The sequence below is a fragment of the Saimiri boliviensis genome, chromosome 11 (genome assembly GCF_048565385.1).
Source record: "Saimiri boliviensis isolate mSaiBol1 chromosome 11, mSaiBol1.pri, whole genome shotgun sequence".
In the NCBI taxonomy this organism is placed as follows: Eukaryota; Metazoa; Chordata; class Mammalia; order Primates; family Cebidae; genus Saimiri; species Saimiri boliviensis.
In genome coordinates, this window is record NC_133459.1 from 106,846,451 (window position 1) to 106,862,703 (window position 16,253).

Sequence of the window (16,253 nt, forward strand, 5' to 3'; positions counted from 1 at the left end):
TTCCTCTGAAGTACACATGGACCTTCTCCAGGAGAGAGTTCATTTTAGGCCACTAAACAAGTTTCAATGAATGTTAAAGGATTAAAATAGTACATTGATTCTTTTCACATCACAATAGAATGAAACTGAAAATCAACAGCAGAAGTAAAGTGGGAAATCTGCAAATATGTGGAAATTAAACAACACACATTTTTTTCAGTGATCCTTACTTTAATATTTGTTGTCTTTTTCTGCTTTTGAAATGTGCTCTCAATTACAAAATATCAAACGACACTCAGAAAAGGGTGTAGAAAAAGCCAGCCATAGGCATGGCATAGAGAAGCCCACAGGTAAGCACGGACAGCGGCAGCAGGTGGTAAGAGGTGGGGGGCTGTGCCTGAAGCGGTGGTTGCAAATGTTCACGGAAGTTACAAGTATCCAAGAGGTTGTTCCCTAATGTTAGCAAATGTTAGAATAGTTACTACCTTGCGGGGTGGCCTCAGTGTGTTTGGGTTCAGATTCTACACAGGAATACAATTTCTTCCAGTTAAGTGTTCTTGGCTTGCACTGATCACAGTGCGATTGGAAGGTACTGGACCAGTCTTGTTAGTTTTTCAAAATGCTGATGTAGACCTGCTAAATGTTTTGATAGACTTCAGGAGCTCTAGTCTTCATTGACAGCACATAATTGGGGTTTTTTAGGGTGAATATGTAGCTCAACCAAAATCCAAATGCCATTAGTGAGCTTCGGGGATTGATACAGCATGTCCTGTCTTCCTCCACTTTGCTTGGCAATAGTATAAACATTGTTGTTCTGCAACTTGCTGGAAACAGCGTCAGCATTTAAATGACACTTCTTAATCTGAAACTGAAGTTCATTTTCACTGGGAATATCCTACATTGTGGAAGGAAGACCTGGCACTCCATTTTGCCATCTTCTATGAAAAACACATTGAGTGGGATGAGGAGGTTGAAGTGGAAAACATCAATATTGTTTTTCACAGCCATCTGTTGGTTATTCAGAGATTCCATCTTCACGCCTGTGCAAGGTGTCGAGAGGCAGGGAGACATCAATGCTCTGGTTTGGCATTAGTGGTGTATGGATGGACAGAGGAGTGTTGGGGTTGACACCAAAGTTATTCTTGTTAAACTGGATTGCAAAAGCTGTCATATGCTGCAGAGCTTTACTGGTGAACTTCATTTCCATAAAGATGTGCCCTTGGTAGTGAGTCAATGTTCCTGAAATCTCTAAGTCCTTATCCTTTACTGCAGGTAGTCAGATAGCCTTAGGAGCCACATACCCACCAGGTGCCATGCCAATCCCTGTGGAGAGTTCAAACACATCATTGAGTCCACTGCTGACCACACAGGTGTAGGTGAAGAAGCAAAGGTTGCAGGCACTGATGATGGTATGTAGGATTGTCCTTCCAGACTATCTAGTTCTCCTCCAGAGAGATCCACTGCTCCCATCAGCATGGAGAACACCTTTGGCACATTGACTTGGGGACTGAGTTCAAGTTTGGAAAGATTCCTCCAGAAGATTACCTTGAGAGGGGATAATCTGAGGCTGTTCCAGATTCATTGCAGTGGTGGGACCAACAGGGCTTTCACCTGGATCAGTGCTCGTGTGATATTGGCAAGTGTTTATGATGGATTCCATGACTTTCTTCCACAAAAACATAGGGAGGTTTATAACACACGGAGGCCAAAGAACCAATGTGGCAGATGAGCTCATCCAGTAGAGTTAGCTGAATAAGGTCCGTCTCCTCAGAGATCAGTGGCATCTCAGACAAGACTTCTTTAGCTTTGACAGGGTCGGTTGAGAGAAGACACCAATAAATATAGCCACAGTCTCGAAGGCGAGGATTATTAGAATTCTATACAACACATTCTTAAACAACAAGTTGATCAAAAGAAAGAAATCATAAGGGAAATTATAAAATATCTTCAAGCAGATGAAACTTATACCATAACACACCAAAGTTTACAGGATGCAACACAGTGTTATAAGAAAAAACTATAGCTGTATGCTCATATGAAAAAGGAAGAAAGATCTCACATCAATAAACCTAACATTATACTTTAGCCAACTAGAAATAGAAAAGCAAACTAAACACAAAACTAGCTCAAAAAAGGAAATAATAAAAATTAGAGCAGAGATAGCAAAATAGATAATAGAAAATAAAACAATAGAAATAATAAAAGCAAGAGTTGATTCTTTGGAAAGTACAACAAAATTGACAAACTTTTAGCTAGATGAATTAAGAAAAAGAAGATTCAAAAAACTAACGTCAGAAATGAGAGAGAGGACATCACTACTATTTCTAGAGATATGAAAAGATTACAAGAGAGTACTAGGATAAATTGCACGCCAGTAAGTTTAATAGCCTAGATGAAATACACATGTTCCTAGAAAAACAAAACCTACCAAAACTGAATCATGAAAAATTAGAATATCTGAATAGACTATAACTAACAAGGAAATTAAATCAGTAATCAAAACCTCTCAGCAACGTAAAGCCGAGGGCCAGATAGCTTCATGGATAAATCTTCTCAAACGTTTAAAGAATTGACACTCATTCTCCTCAAACTCTTCTGAAAATCTGAAGAGGAGAGAACACTTTCAAGCTCATTCTGAGAAAAGCATTCAACGGATACCAAAGCCTGATTAAAAAAAAAAAAAAAAAAAAAAACAGAAAAATTAATCTGTAGACCAATATCATGATGAACAAATTGCTTACCAAAAAACTATTAGCAAATTGAATTCAGTAGCTCATTTAAAATATTATACACCATGACCAGTGGGATTTATTCCTGGAATGCAAGCATGGTTTAATACATAAAAATCAATCAATGTAATACATTAAGAGAATGAAGGAGAAACTAAACCACAAATTCATCTCAATTGATGCAAAAAAAAAAAATGACAGGAGGATAAAATTCAACACTATTTCATGAGCAATCAACCAACTACAAATAGAAGAAAATTACTTCAACATAAAGGCCATGTTTGAAAAACCCAGCTAATCTCATACCCAATGGTGAAAGACTGAAAGCATTATCACTAAGATTAAAAACAAGACAAGAACGCTCACTTTTTGTCATTTGTATTCAACATAATACTGGAAGTCCTAGCCATGACAATTAGGCAAGAAAAAGAAATAAAGGTAATCCAAATGGAAAAGGAATAAGTAAAATTATCTCTATTCACAAACATTATAATTTTATAAGAAGAAAACCCTATTTCACACAAGAAAAAACTTTAGAAATAATAAATTCAGTAAAGTTGAAGAACACAAAATTAACACGTGAAAATTAGTTGCATTTTTTACACTAGCAATAAACAATATCAAATAGAAACTGTTTTATATATGTTAGTATTGATAAGAATAAAATAAAATTCTTAGGAATAAATTAAATCAGTGCAGTGAAAGACTTTTACACTGACAACTGTAAGACATTGCTGAAAGAAATTTTAAAAGACCTTAATAAATTAAGCCATACTGATTCATACACTGCAAAACATCATATTGTTAAAATGTCTCTAACCCAGAGATACCTACAGATTCAATGCAAACTCTATCGAAATACCAATGAAGCTGGGCGCAGTGGCTCATGCCTGTAATCCCAGCACTTTGGGAGGCAAGTGTATCACAAGGTCAAGAGATCGAGACCATCCTGGTCAATATGGTGAAACCCTGTCTCTACTAAAAATACAAAAAAATAGCTGGGCATGGTGGCATGCACCTGTAGTCCCAGCTACTCAGGAGGCTGAGGCAGGAGAATTGCCTGGACCCAGGAGGTGGAGGTTGCGGTGAGCCGAGATCATACCATTGCACTCCAACCTGGGTAACAAGAGCAAAACTCCATCTCAAAAAAAAAAAAAAAAAAGAAAAGAAAAGAAAAGAAAAGAAATACCAATGATGATTTTTTCCAGAAATTGAAAAATTTGCATGTAATCTCCAGGAATCCTAAATAGCTAAAACAATCTTGGAAAAGATGAATTAAGTTACTTATCTTCTACATTCTGATTTGAAAACATATTACAAAGCTACAGTAATCAAACAATGTGACACTGGAACAAAAATAGTTATATGGTTAATGCAATAGAGTAAGGAACCCAGAAGTAAACCCTCATCTATATTTTCAGATGACTTTCAGCCAGATTTCCCAGACTATTCAGTAGAAAAAGAAGTCTATTAAACTAAATTTGTTGAATTGGAAATCCACATGCAAAGGAATGAAATTGGAGACTGAACCCATGCTATATTGAAAAATTAACACAAAACAGAGAAAGGAGCTAAACATAAGACCTAAAACTATAAAATTCTTAAAAATAAAACAAAGGAAAAAGCTTCATGACATTTGACTTGTCAATAGTTTTTTGGCCATGACAACAAAGGCACAGGAAAAAAAAATAGACAAATTAGACATCAAAAATATATTTTTACTTTGTGCAAAAAAAGACATTATTAACAGAGTAAAAGGGCAGCATGTAGAATAAGAGAGACAAAAATACTTGCAAATAACATATCTGATAAAAGATTAATATCCAGAATAATATATGGGGAATTTCTAAAACTCAACAACAAAAAAACACAAACAATCCAATTTAAAAATAGGCAAAGTAAATAAATAAATGTTTCTCCAAAGGAGATATACAAATAGTCAATAAGTACATGCACATATACTCAACATCCCTAATCATTAGAGAAAGGCAAATTTAAACCACAATGAGATATTATTTCTCACCCATTAGGGTGGCTATTGTGAAAGAAACAGGAAATAACAACCATTGATGAGGATGTGGAGATACTGGAACCCTTGTGTTTTGTTGCTGGAAGTGAAAAATGGTGCAGTCACTGTAGGCAACAGTATAGCAGTTCCTAAAAAAATTAAACAGAATCATCCTGTGATCCACCAATTCCATGTCGGTTATATGCCGCCAAAAATTGTGTAAAATGGTACATCCACTGTAGGCAGCAGTATAGCAGTTCCTCAAAAAATTAAACGTAGATTCATCCTGTGATCTGCCAATTCCGTGTTGGTTATATACCTCCAAAAACTGAAAGCAGGGACATGAAGTGATATCTATACAACTATTTTCATGGTAGTATTATTTGCATTAGACAAAATGTAATTGTATACATACAATGAAATATTACACCCCCTTAAAAAGAAATGAAATTCTGGCACATGCTAAAGCATAAATGGATCTTAAGGATATTATGCTGAGTGAAATAAGCTATTGACAAAATGACAACTACAATGATTACACTTAAATATCTAGAGAAGTCACACTCATTGCTATAGAAACCAAAATGCTTGTTTCTCAGGACTTCCGTGAGGGGGAAATAAGAAGTTATTATTTAACAGATACAGTGTTTCATTTTCACAAGACAAAAATTCTGTGGATGCATGGTGGTGATGGTAGCACAACAATATAAACATATTTAATGCCACTTAACTGTATACTTAAAAAGGACTAAGATGGTAAGTTTTATGTTATGTATGTTTTACCATAATTTAAAAATAAATATTAAAGAAAATTATAAAAGGTAGATAGAATAAATATATCTGTGTTCCTCCTGCAATATCATCTTTAATTGAGCCTTTGAGGAGTAAAGTGCTATTGAGAAATTTAAAAACTGAACATATGGCTCCTGAAAGACTCCCACACCACAAATTTACAAATTTGCCCTCGTGACTCCTTTAGTTACTTCATCTTCCTAAAGTACTCCTTTTTGTTTAGTGGGAGTTTAATTTTTTTCTGCAAGCATGAATATATGCTCTCCAGTCTACCTTCACCCTAGCATTTCCTAGCATAGAAATTTAGAAACATAACATCCATGCTATTCTTGTGCTGAAGATCCAATATTTGCAAAAACCACCCTGTAAATAAGATCCATGTCCTGAAAATCTCTGGAGACTCAATTTTCTGAACTTCTTTCTCCATTGCACCAAATGACAAAAGCATTTTCTATGTCGTTATGAACTGAATTGTTTCCCTCCAAAATTCAAAATTTGAAACCATAACCTCAAATAGAAATATAATAAATAAATAGTATAATAAATAGATGTAATAAATAGTACAGAATAAAATCGTATTGGTAGTATTTGAAGATACGGCCTATAAAGAGGTGATAAAGGTTAAATGAGGTAATAAATTGTGGCTCTAATCCAATAGGTCTGGTGCTCTTCTAAGAGACACCACAGCAATCTCTTTCCCAGCACACAAACAAGAGGTCATGTGAGCACAAAATGATATCATGGCCATCGGTAAGCCAGGAAGAAAACCCTCACTAGAAACTAAGTACTGCCGAACTGTGATCAGTGAGAAAATAAATTTCTGTTGTTTCAGACATCCAATCGATTGCATTTTGTTATGGCACCTTGAGCAGATAAGACATCCTTGCCTGATGTTCTTTTTCTCATATGTATCACAAATGAAAATCAGACTCAAAAGAGTTCTTTCTACATTGGAACTATATTTCATGGAGTTCTCTAAGCCCAAGTGCAAGAGCTCCAGGGAAAAACAGAGATCCTCAATCAAGGTTTTTTTTTTTTTTTTTTGAGACGGAGTCTCCTCTGTCGCCCAGGCTGGAGTGGCACAATGGGCGATCTCTGGTCAGTGCAACCTCCGCCTCCCAGGTTCAAGCAATTCTTGTGTCTCAGCCTCCCAAGTAGCTGGGATTACAGACGTGTGCCACCACACCTGGCTAATTTTTGAATTTTTAGTAGAGACTGGGTTTCACCATGTTGGCCAGGCTGGTCTCCCAACTGCCAACTTCAGGTGACCCACCTGTGTCAGCCTCCCAAAGTCTAGGACTATAGGTATGAGCCACTGCACCTAGCCTCTATTGTGCATTGTTGCCTAAAACTTCTGAGCTAGATTTCTGCATTTTCCCAGAGTTTGTCTTGAGGTACTATCAAAGCCTCTTTTATTTATTTATTTTTTTGTTATTTTTTATTTTTATTTTTTATTTTTTTTTGAGACCGAGTTTCGCCCTTGTTACCCAGGCTGGAGAGCAATGGCGCGATCTTGGCTCACCGCAACCTCCGCCTCCTGGGCTCAGGGAATTCTCCTGCCTCAGCCTCCTGAGTAGCTGGGATTACAGGCACGTGCCACCATGCCCAGCTAATTTTTTGCACTTTTAGTAGAGACGGGGTTTCACCATGTTGACCAGGATGGTCTCGATCTCTAGACCTCGTGATCCACCCGCCTCGGCCTCCCAAAGTGCTGGGATTACAGGCTTGAGCCACCGCGCCCGGCTCAAAGCCTCTTTTAAAATTGATTACATACTTTCTTGAGGCCATAATATTTTTCCCAGTAATAGTTTTTACTTATGCATTATATCCTATAATATCTGCATTCCCTCATCTACTAACAAAAATTCTTAGAATTTTTATAAGACGATCTAGACACACCAAGCAGTTTAGGCAGAGGCTTGAAAACACACATGTGCAAACACACATACACAAACACATACCTTTGAGTTCATGATGACTGCATTCAATTTTTATCTCTCCACATTAGTTTAGGAAATCTTCCCATGTAGTTAGTTCCCCATGACCAACACAGTGAAATCTTATCGCTACTAAAAATAGAAAAACTAGCCGCACATGGTGGTGTGTGCCTGTAATCCCAGCAACTCAGGAGGCTGAGATAGGAGAATCACTTGAGCCCAAAAGGTAGAGGTTGCAGTGAGCCGAGATTCTACCACTGCACTCCACCTGACCTTGTGATCCACCCACCTCAGCCTCCCAAAGTGCTGGGATTACAGGTATGAGCCACTGCACCTGGCCCACTAATGAGGTTTTCTAATATTCACAGGAGCCATCTAGTGAAGACAGATGGTGGCAGGTCAGGCTATAGATATCTGGTAGTCAGTAAATCACCAAGGGCTGATCTTCTCTATTAGATTGTTCCATTTTGCTTTTTAAATTTACTGTAAACAACGTAGAGTAGAAAAATAAGAGGATTTGGCTGAAGCAGTGTGGTTATGGCCTTTTAAAATATTGTAAATGAAACACAATATCCAAGTTAGTTATTAGACAAATCATTCCTCCAAGTTTGCCAGAAAAGGTAGTTACTTGCTCTTAAAACTGAGATCCTAACACAGACTACCAAAGAGTCCAAAGCCTGCCCTCTAAAGCCATGTTCTGCCTATTTGGAAAAGAGAATTCCTGGCCTATAAAGGACTCTATACCTTTGAAGTTGCTACTTACAATCTATTCAGGCAGTATCAGTTACAGTGGGATCCTTGCTCAGTATAATTTCTCCTTTTTGTGTGAGTCTGTGTGTTGAGTCTAAATTCCCTGAGTATATAGCTGTCACCTTTGGGCCTCCTAGACAAGACTGTTGTTAGAGGTGAATGTGCCAATAATCCTTCCTATTCAGGTACCTACTCCTGCCATGTTGATTCTTAAAGAATTTATGAAAAAGAAATACTCCAAGAAAATATACACTCTATTCTTATAAGAGCTCCTTCCAAAAATTCTTAAGTGGCTACCAGTTCTTATTAAGGGGACTGGAAATGATATAAACTCAGTAATGTCTGGATTGCCTTAAGCAATTGACCCCATAGACAGCACTTTTTTATGATGATTCTCACTCTTACCCACAAAGGGCCTTGGTAGCACCTCTAACTTACACTAACTATTCCAATTCTGTGAACATAAGAGTAATGGATTGTTCATAATGAAAGAATATTGGCCACTTGCATTCAGTCTCTGCAAGTTTCATTCTCTGACATTGTTCCCAAGAAAAAGTTTAGACCACAGTGCCGTATGGGGAATGCATTGAAAACACTGGTCTAAGGACTTTTCTTAAGCCTATTAACCCAGGCTTCTAGACCTGGGTTATTTTAATGTTCTCCATGTTGCATTTGTTTCTTAATGAGAATTGGAGAGAGAAGCCTGCAATAAACACCACCCACACTAGAAGCTAAGTTACAAAGTATTTTTGACAATATATTGATGTTGTAATAAATATTAGTCATTTGTGTTTATTTTATTTTCATTTTGCCCAGCACAAAATTTTGTTCCTAGCATATAGTAGGCTCTGAGTAAAATTGTGAGGAGTGAATAAACAAATTCCTAAGTAATGTAAAGTATCTGCTAATTTTCAGCTAATAAACTGTTAAATAACAGCCTATATACACGTCTACTAGAATTATCTTTCAAAAATATTTATTCAGTGCTTCGAGTAAAGTAAAATTAAACAGTGAATGAATGAATAATAACGTAGAAATAGTATTTAACCATATATTTAAATATATTAACAGGTATGATTTTTAAATCCCTACCTTTACTGGGTTTATAGTCTGATGATAGAGACAAGCATTATGCAAATTAAATAATGATATCAATTAGTGGAAATAAATATTATGAAGAAAAATAAAGTAGAATGAGGGGATAGAGAATGTGTTTGTGCTATTCTTCATGCGATAGAGCAGATACAATGGGACAAACATGGGAAGGAGCCACGGGTATAGCAGGTAAAGACGAGGCAAGCAGTCTTAAAATTATAGCAAACAAGTATGATATATACATATGTCTTACTCAAGAAACTTCATTTAATATAGCTGTGACCTCTTAGAGTAGATGTTAGTTAAATACATTTTAAGATAAATGTTAAAAGTCAGTACAAACTTGCTCATCGCTGGTAAAGTTTCACTATGCATCATACACATGCAGTAAAGAGCACCAAAACCGAAAATCTTTACATTCTTTTAGCATGGTTGCTCCACTTACTGAGCATATTATTATAATGTATGGCTTAAGCAAGAGTTTGGAATCACAAAACATGAGCTGAAATCCAAGTTCTGTCTCTTCTCATCATTCAGCACATGTATCTCAATTTGGATTCAGTTTCCCTGCCTGTAAAGCAAGGAAAATGATCTCTAACTCTAACTTAGATATTTTATATTCATTAATTCATTCACTCACTCATTTGTTCAGTCATTCGATACATAGTTGTTAATTGTTTACGGTATGGCTACCATCGTCTGGCCATGTGAATACAGGGTTGCTATCTTAGACTTGTGAAGAGAACATCAGGAAATTATTTAACAAGGAAATTTGTCATGTGCCAGGTGATAATAAGTATTAAAAAGAAAACAGAATAAGATAAGAGACAGTACTTGGGACATTCTACTATTCACAATAATGTTTTAAAGTAAAATTATTTTACAGGATGAGAGAAATTTAAAAATAATGAGAGATCCACCCTTGTGGAATCATCTAGAGGATAACAGTCCAGATACAAGAGTATAATTTCAAAGGCCCTGTGATTCACCATGCAGAGACAGGTGTGTCTATAGTGGAATGTGTGAGGGGGCAAGTGATAGAGCAAGGGCAGACAGATAAACTGGAGGCATGCTTTGGAGACATGTAAACCACAATGAGCATTTTAAATGTAATTCTGAGTGGGGTCAGAAACCATTAGAAAGGTGTATGACATAATAAGATGTGGGAGAAGAATAAACCATGTAGTGGCAACGTTAGAAGCAATGGGAATAGCTGGAGGTTTTCCTTGAATCCAGATTACAGTGATCTCAACCATCTGGGGTCAGAGAAGGTGGTAAGAAGTGGTCAGTTTATGGGTACATTTCAAAAATCAAATGAGGGCTGGGTGTGGTAGCTTGGGCTTGTAAACTCAGCACTTTGGGAGCCAAGGTGGGAGGATTGCTTGAGACAAGGTGTTCAAAATTAGCCTGGGCAACATAGTTAGACTCTTGTCTCTATATAAATTTACAAAAACTATAACCAGGTATGGTAGTGTGCACCCATAGTCCTAGTTACTCAAGAGGCTGAGGTGGGAGAATCACTTGAGTCCAGGAGGTCAAGGCTGCAGTGAGTCATGGTTGTGTAACTGCACTTTGACCTGGGTAATAGGGTAAGACCCAGTTTCAGAAATATATGTATATATAGTAGGATGTGTTGATGAGTTGGATGCAGTTTATGAGAGAAAAGGAGAGTAAAGAATGACTCCAAGGCATATGGTCTGCTATAGCCTGAATTAACTGCATTCCAAATGAATGCTAATCCCAGGAACCTATGAATGTTAAATTATATGGCAAAAGGGATTTAGCAGTTGAGATTAAGTTAAAGATCTTGAGATGGAGAGATTGTTTTAGATTTTCAGGGAAGGCTCAGTGTAACCAGAAAAATATATTCTAAGGAAGACCCAATAAAGACAATCTCGAGACACTGGAAAAGGTAAGAGAATAATTTATACCTTTGAGCCATTAGTATAAACCAGCCCTGACAACATCTTGATTTTATCATAATCAAACTTGCTTGAGACTTTTGATTTCCAGAACTGCAAGAGAATAAATGTGTGTGTTGCTTTCAGCTATAAAAATTGTCCTAATTTGATACAATAGCAATAGGAAACAAATGCATAGTTTAAGTAACGGAAATGATAGAGAGAAATGGGCAAAAAGAGGCAGATTTAGGACTGTATATGAAAATCGAGTAATTTGGATTTGAATGTGATATTTGAGATAACTTTTCTTTTCTTTTCTTTTCTTTTTTTTTTTTTGAGGTGGAGTTTCTCTCTTGTTACCCAGGCTGGAGTGCAATGGCGCGATCTCGGCTCACCGCAACCTCCGCCTCCTGGGTTCAGGCAATTCTCCTGCCTCAGCCTCCTGAGTAACTGGGATTACAGGCACGCGCCACCACGCCCAGCTAATTTTTTGTATTTTTAGTAGAGACGGGGTTTCACCATGTTGACCAGGCTGGTCTCGATCTCTTGACCTCGTGATCCACCCGCCTCGGCCTCCCAAAGTGCTGGGATTACAGGCTTGAGCCACCGCGCCCGGCCCGAGATAACTTTTAAATATCAAGGTGGAAAAGTCAAATAGATTGGTGGATACATAAATCTATAATACAGAAGAATGCTCCTAGCTAGATAAATAAATTTAGAAGTAATCAGCATATATGTTTGGTATTTAATCCACGAGTCTCAGAAGAATAATCTAGGCTATAAGTATAGTTGGGGAAAAGAAAGAAAAATACTGAAAAAAAAAAGAAGTTCTTCAAAGGTTAAAGAGAAATCTCAAGGTAATTCAGAAAAGCAGTCACCAAAGAAGTAAGGAGAAAACTAAAGGCTAGTGTCTTGAGGGCCAGAGAGAGAAAGTATTTCAAGAAAAAGTGAGTATTGGCTGTGTCAAATGCTGCTGATAGAATATAGCAGACTGAAAATGCACCATTAAATTTAGCAACATGTGTTCACTGATAACTTTGATGAGAGCAAAAACTATGTAACTTTAATAAGACCTGCTTTGGTAGAAAGAGGGAGCAAAGTCAAATGAGTTCTGGAAAAATTAGGTGAAGAGAAAAAAAAGACCCTAGTCAGAGTATAGCATCCTTGAGGTGCAAGAAGGAATGCAATACAAGTCAAGGAATGGACATTAGGTAAGAATTTAAGCAGTCCATATATTACTGTGAAGATTAATGAGCTAAAACAAAACATTGACACATTTGCACAAAATAGTTACTCAGTGAAATGTATTATTATTAACATAAAAATTCTTCCCACAATCTGATAAATTATGTTAGTGGGATGTCTACTTTGCAATCAAAAAAATAACTTCTAGTTAAATTAACTGAATTTTCCAGGTGTATTTCTCTACCTCACTTTCCAGAATACCTTACAGTATGAGCAAAGTCACATAATGAAAAAAATATTTGGTTATGAAGGACAGAGAACTTGGATTTGAGAAACTTTTCTGTTATAAAATATTTATCAGTGTTGTGATTTTAAAAACAACTTCAGTCCTTCATGATGTTCATAATAGAATTAATGACACCTTCCTTACACAAGTTTGCTGATAGGATTAAATAAAATTTGCATGTTAAAAATTTTTATAAACTGCCTGACATTTTTTAAAGGATATTGCAAAACTGGGACAAATATTTTCTCAGTTGGAGGAATATTCTTAGAGCAAATAAATCTGAAATTTGACTTTCACTGAAGACTGATGATGGCAGACAGATGAAGACAGTGACTAAAACATAGGAGACAGCAATAAAGAAATTATTTGAGACACTAAAAAAAAAATTATGTTTGAGCACCAAATGTAAAAGTCAAAAGCAACAAATAAAGGCACAAAATGCCAAACCTGTCTTCAATTTGAATGTTTGAGAAACTCAGACGTGGTGGGGTAGTGGGGAGATGCAGCAGTTGTGATCAAGGTGTCACCCTGAAAGTTTAGTTAGTGATAGACTGAAAATGAATGGAGGCCAGTGGTTCATATATTAGACTAACAGGTGAAAGAAACCAGGGCCCATGTGAGATGGAAATAAATTCAAAGACAATGGGGTAAATTACAGACATTTAGTCAACTGTCAATCAAGGTGATAATTCCTTGAATTCTCACTAGAAAACAATATTACTTTTACTTTCTTAATTAGACTCCTTCCTTTAGTGATCTCACTTCCTACAGAGCTTTACTCCAGGCAAAAACAAGAAGAGTATTGATTTAATCTACCCTTCTGCTCATTTGACTTCTACTACTTTTTTGAAAAAAAGCAATTGTTTTTTAAAAAGTTGGAATTAATTAATTAATTAAATACAAATGAGGTAAGTATATACAGAATCATACATACACAAAATGCTGGGACCCAGGTTAGTAATTTAAATAATTCTCAATATACAGGGAAAAAAAAGATATACCTGCTGTTTTTTTTCTTCCAAAACATTAACAATGTGCAAAGGAAGGCAATGCTGTTGTTGTAAAGCTCTAAATTAAGCTATCTGCTAATGGCACCCACTGCAAGGCAATTGTGAAGGTCAGATAATAAGATCTGTGTACAAGGTTAACATAGTACTTGTTCAATAACATGCATCCAATAAAAGTAGAATGCGGCTATTATTATCAAGATGTATTGTTTTCTTAAAACATATTTCTCTTTACTACAAAATTAATAATTATTTTGTGCCTAGACATGTTTCATTAACATGAAAATAAAATTTGATGTCTCAGTATATCATGAATGTTTTTTGGAGTCTATTGTTTTTACTTTTCTCATTAATACAAAGGAAAGCCTCATATATATCCATCTTTGGTGTTGGGTCTTTAAAAATTATAATACTTACATTGTGTAAATAGTATATTTCATAAGACTGAGAGTATCATATGGATTGCATAAAATGAATATACTTCATTAATAGATTTTGTTTTAAATTATGGAATTCTTGGATACTAAAATAAATTATTATTTAAAAGGGCTTTAACTGTTCTGATGGCTTATGTTTTCTTTTGGGAATTATATTAATTTGTCTGTAGTCACTGTACTATAAGAGGTTTGTTAGTTTTAGAATTTTTAAAAATTCACTAACTATCTCAAATGTGTTTTATGGTGTATTATCAGTAAGTAAAGTATTTTGTCCTGAAGATGGTCATCAGAGGAGGATCTATTCTTCTCAATATAAAAAAGTATAAAACTGGTAAGCATTTCTAAAACAAATTTCAGGACAACTTAAGAAGTGTTTACTCAGAAAAGAGAGAAAAAAAAAAAAAAAAAAAAAAGCTTGTACTACATTAGATTAAAAAACCAGTCTGTAGCAGTCTTACCTGTAGGTATTTCCATCTTATCAGTTTTGTTGGCAAAATCCCACAGCTTTACCTGATGCCGGTGGAGGACTCAAATTAGGGCGGTTAGAAGAGCAAGTAGAAATTCAATGGAAATATTTAGAAGCAAGAGGGTCAGAGAAGAACTGAGATAATAAGTTTTTCAAATACAGTTGGCTAGCAGCTAAACTAAAAATACGTGAGAACCCCCAGAAAGCTCAGTGAGAATTAAAAGCCTGGGGAGAATATGAACTTGCTGAACCTTTGTGTATAATCCTCAACTCACATATGGCTGGGGTGGTAGGGGTGGAGAACTTAACAGAACTAGCTTGAGGTGCCAGAGCACATTTTCTGCTAGAATTACTAAGTAATGTCCAAACTAGGCAGACATAGGGGAGATCCCAAGGGAATTGGACTTCAAAAAACAAAATAAAACAAACAGCAGATACATGAGAGGCTGTGACATAGCTTGTGTCTGTGTCCCAGCCCAAATCTCAGGTCAAATTGTAATCCCCAATGGTAGAGGTGGGGCCTGGTGGAATGTGATTGTATTATGGGGGAGGATTTCCTTTTCGGTGCAGTTCTCATGACAGCAAGTGAGCTACGGCGAGATCTGGTTGTTTAGAAGTCTGCATACTTCCCACCTCACCTTCTTCCCCATGCTCAGACAGGTAAGATGTGCCGGCTTCCCCTTCACCTTTCGCTGTAACTGAAAGTTTCCTGAACCTTCTCCAGCCATGGTTTCCATACTATAGAACTGTGAGCCAATTAAACTATTTTCTTTGTAAGTTATCCAGTTTCTGGTAGTTATTTATAGCAGTGTGAGTAAGGCCTATACAGGCTACATACCACAGTATGCCCAGAACCCTTCTTAAAACCCAACCCTCACAGGCTTGTGATCTTCCTTTGGGTTCCCATCAGTTAGGCATTCTGCCAGCCTGTGCCTGAGAGCTTGGCCAGTGATGTGGGGACCAATCCATCCCTCTCCATCACAGCCAGCACCCGAACGCTGGGTTGACCAAACCCCATCCAGCTCTACAGGGACTCATACAGGCTACCCAGTGAGCCACCTAGGGCCTGCGGAATTAGAAGACTACTTACCCTATTTCAACTCTGCTGGCACCTGACCACTTTCTCTCCCCCGGACCTGAGGTGAGGCCAACCCAATAAGTAGCCACCAGCACAACCAACACACACTCACAGGATTCCAAAGGTGGATCCTCCTCCTCCTCTACATAAAGCAGCAGTACTACCACATAAGAGAACAGGCAAACCATAACGCTGTCTGTATCAGGCTGAATGATGAAGTTCTGTCCCAAAACCACTCCTACAGAGAGACACAAAATAGGCGTTTTCCAAGGTTCTCAATCAAATTGTGCTGTGGAGACAGACTGTAGTGTGCATCTCAACTAGGAGTCACAAGCTCCGGAACAGGGTTCTGATAGAGTAACAGTCCACATTCCTGGCTACCTAGGACAAGGAGCCAGTGCAGCCACCTCATTGCCCAGCAGAGATTTCAGTGCTTTTCACCAGCAGCTCTTCCCAGCCACCCTCATCAGGGCTGGTACCCTGTATCACCATAGGAGCATTCATGGGCAAACCAGGGATTTTGGCTCTGTCCAGCTGTGTCCCCTAACCCTTTTGAAAGCGAAAACTCAGAACACCTAGCACTCCACTGTACAACACATCATC

At 37.2% G+C, this 16,253-nt stretch overlaps 1 pseudogene; it reads right to left on the reverse strand.

Annotated features, from left to right (window-relative positions):
* Nucleotides 1–585: 585 nt before the first annotated feature.
* The window catches only part of LOC101046339 (AP-2 complex subunit beta-like), a 41,512-nt pseudogene continuing 25,844 nt past the window's right edge, over nt 586–16,253 (reverse strand).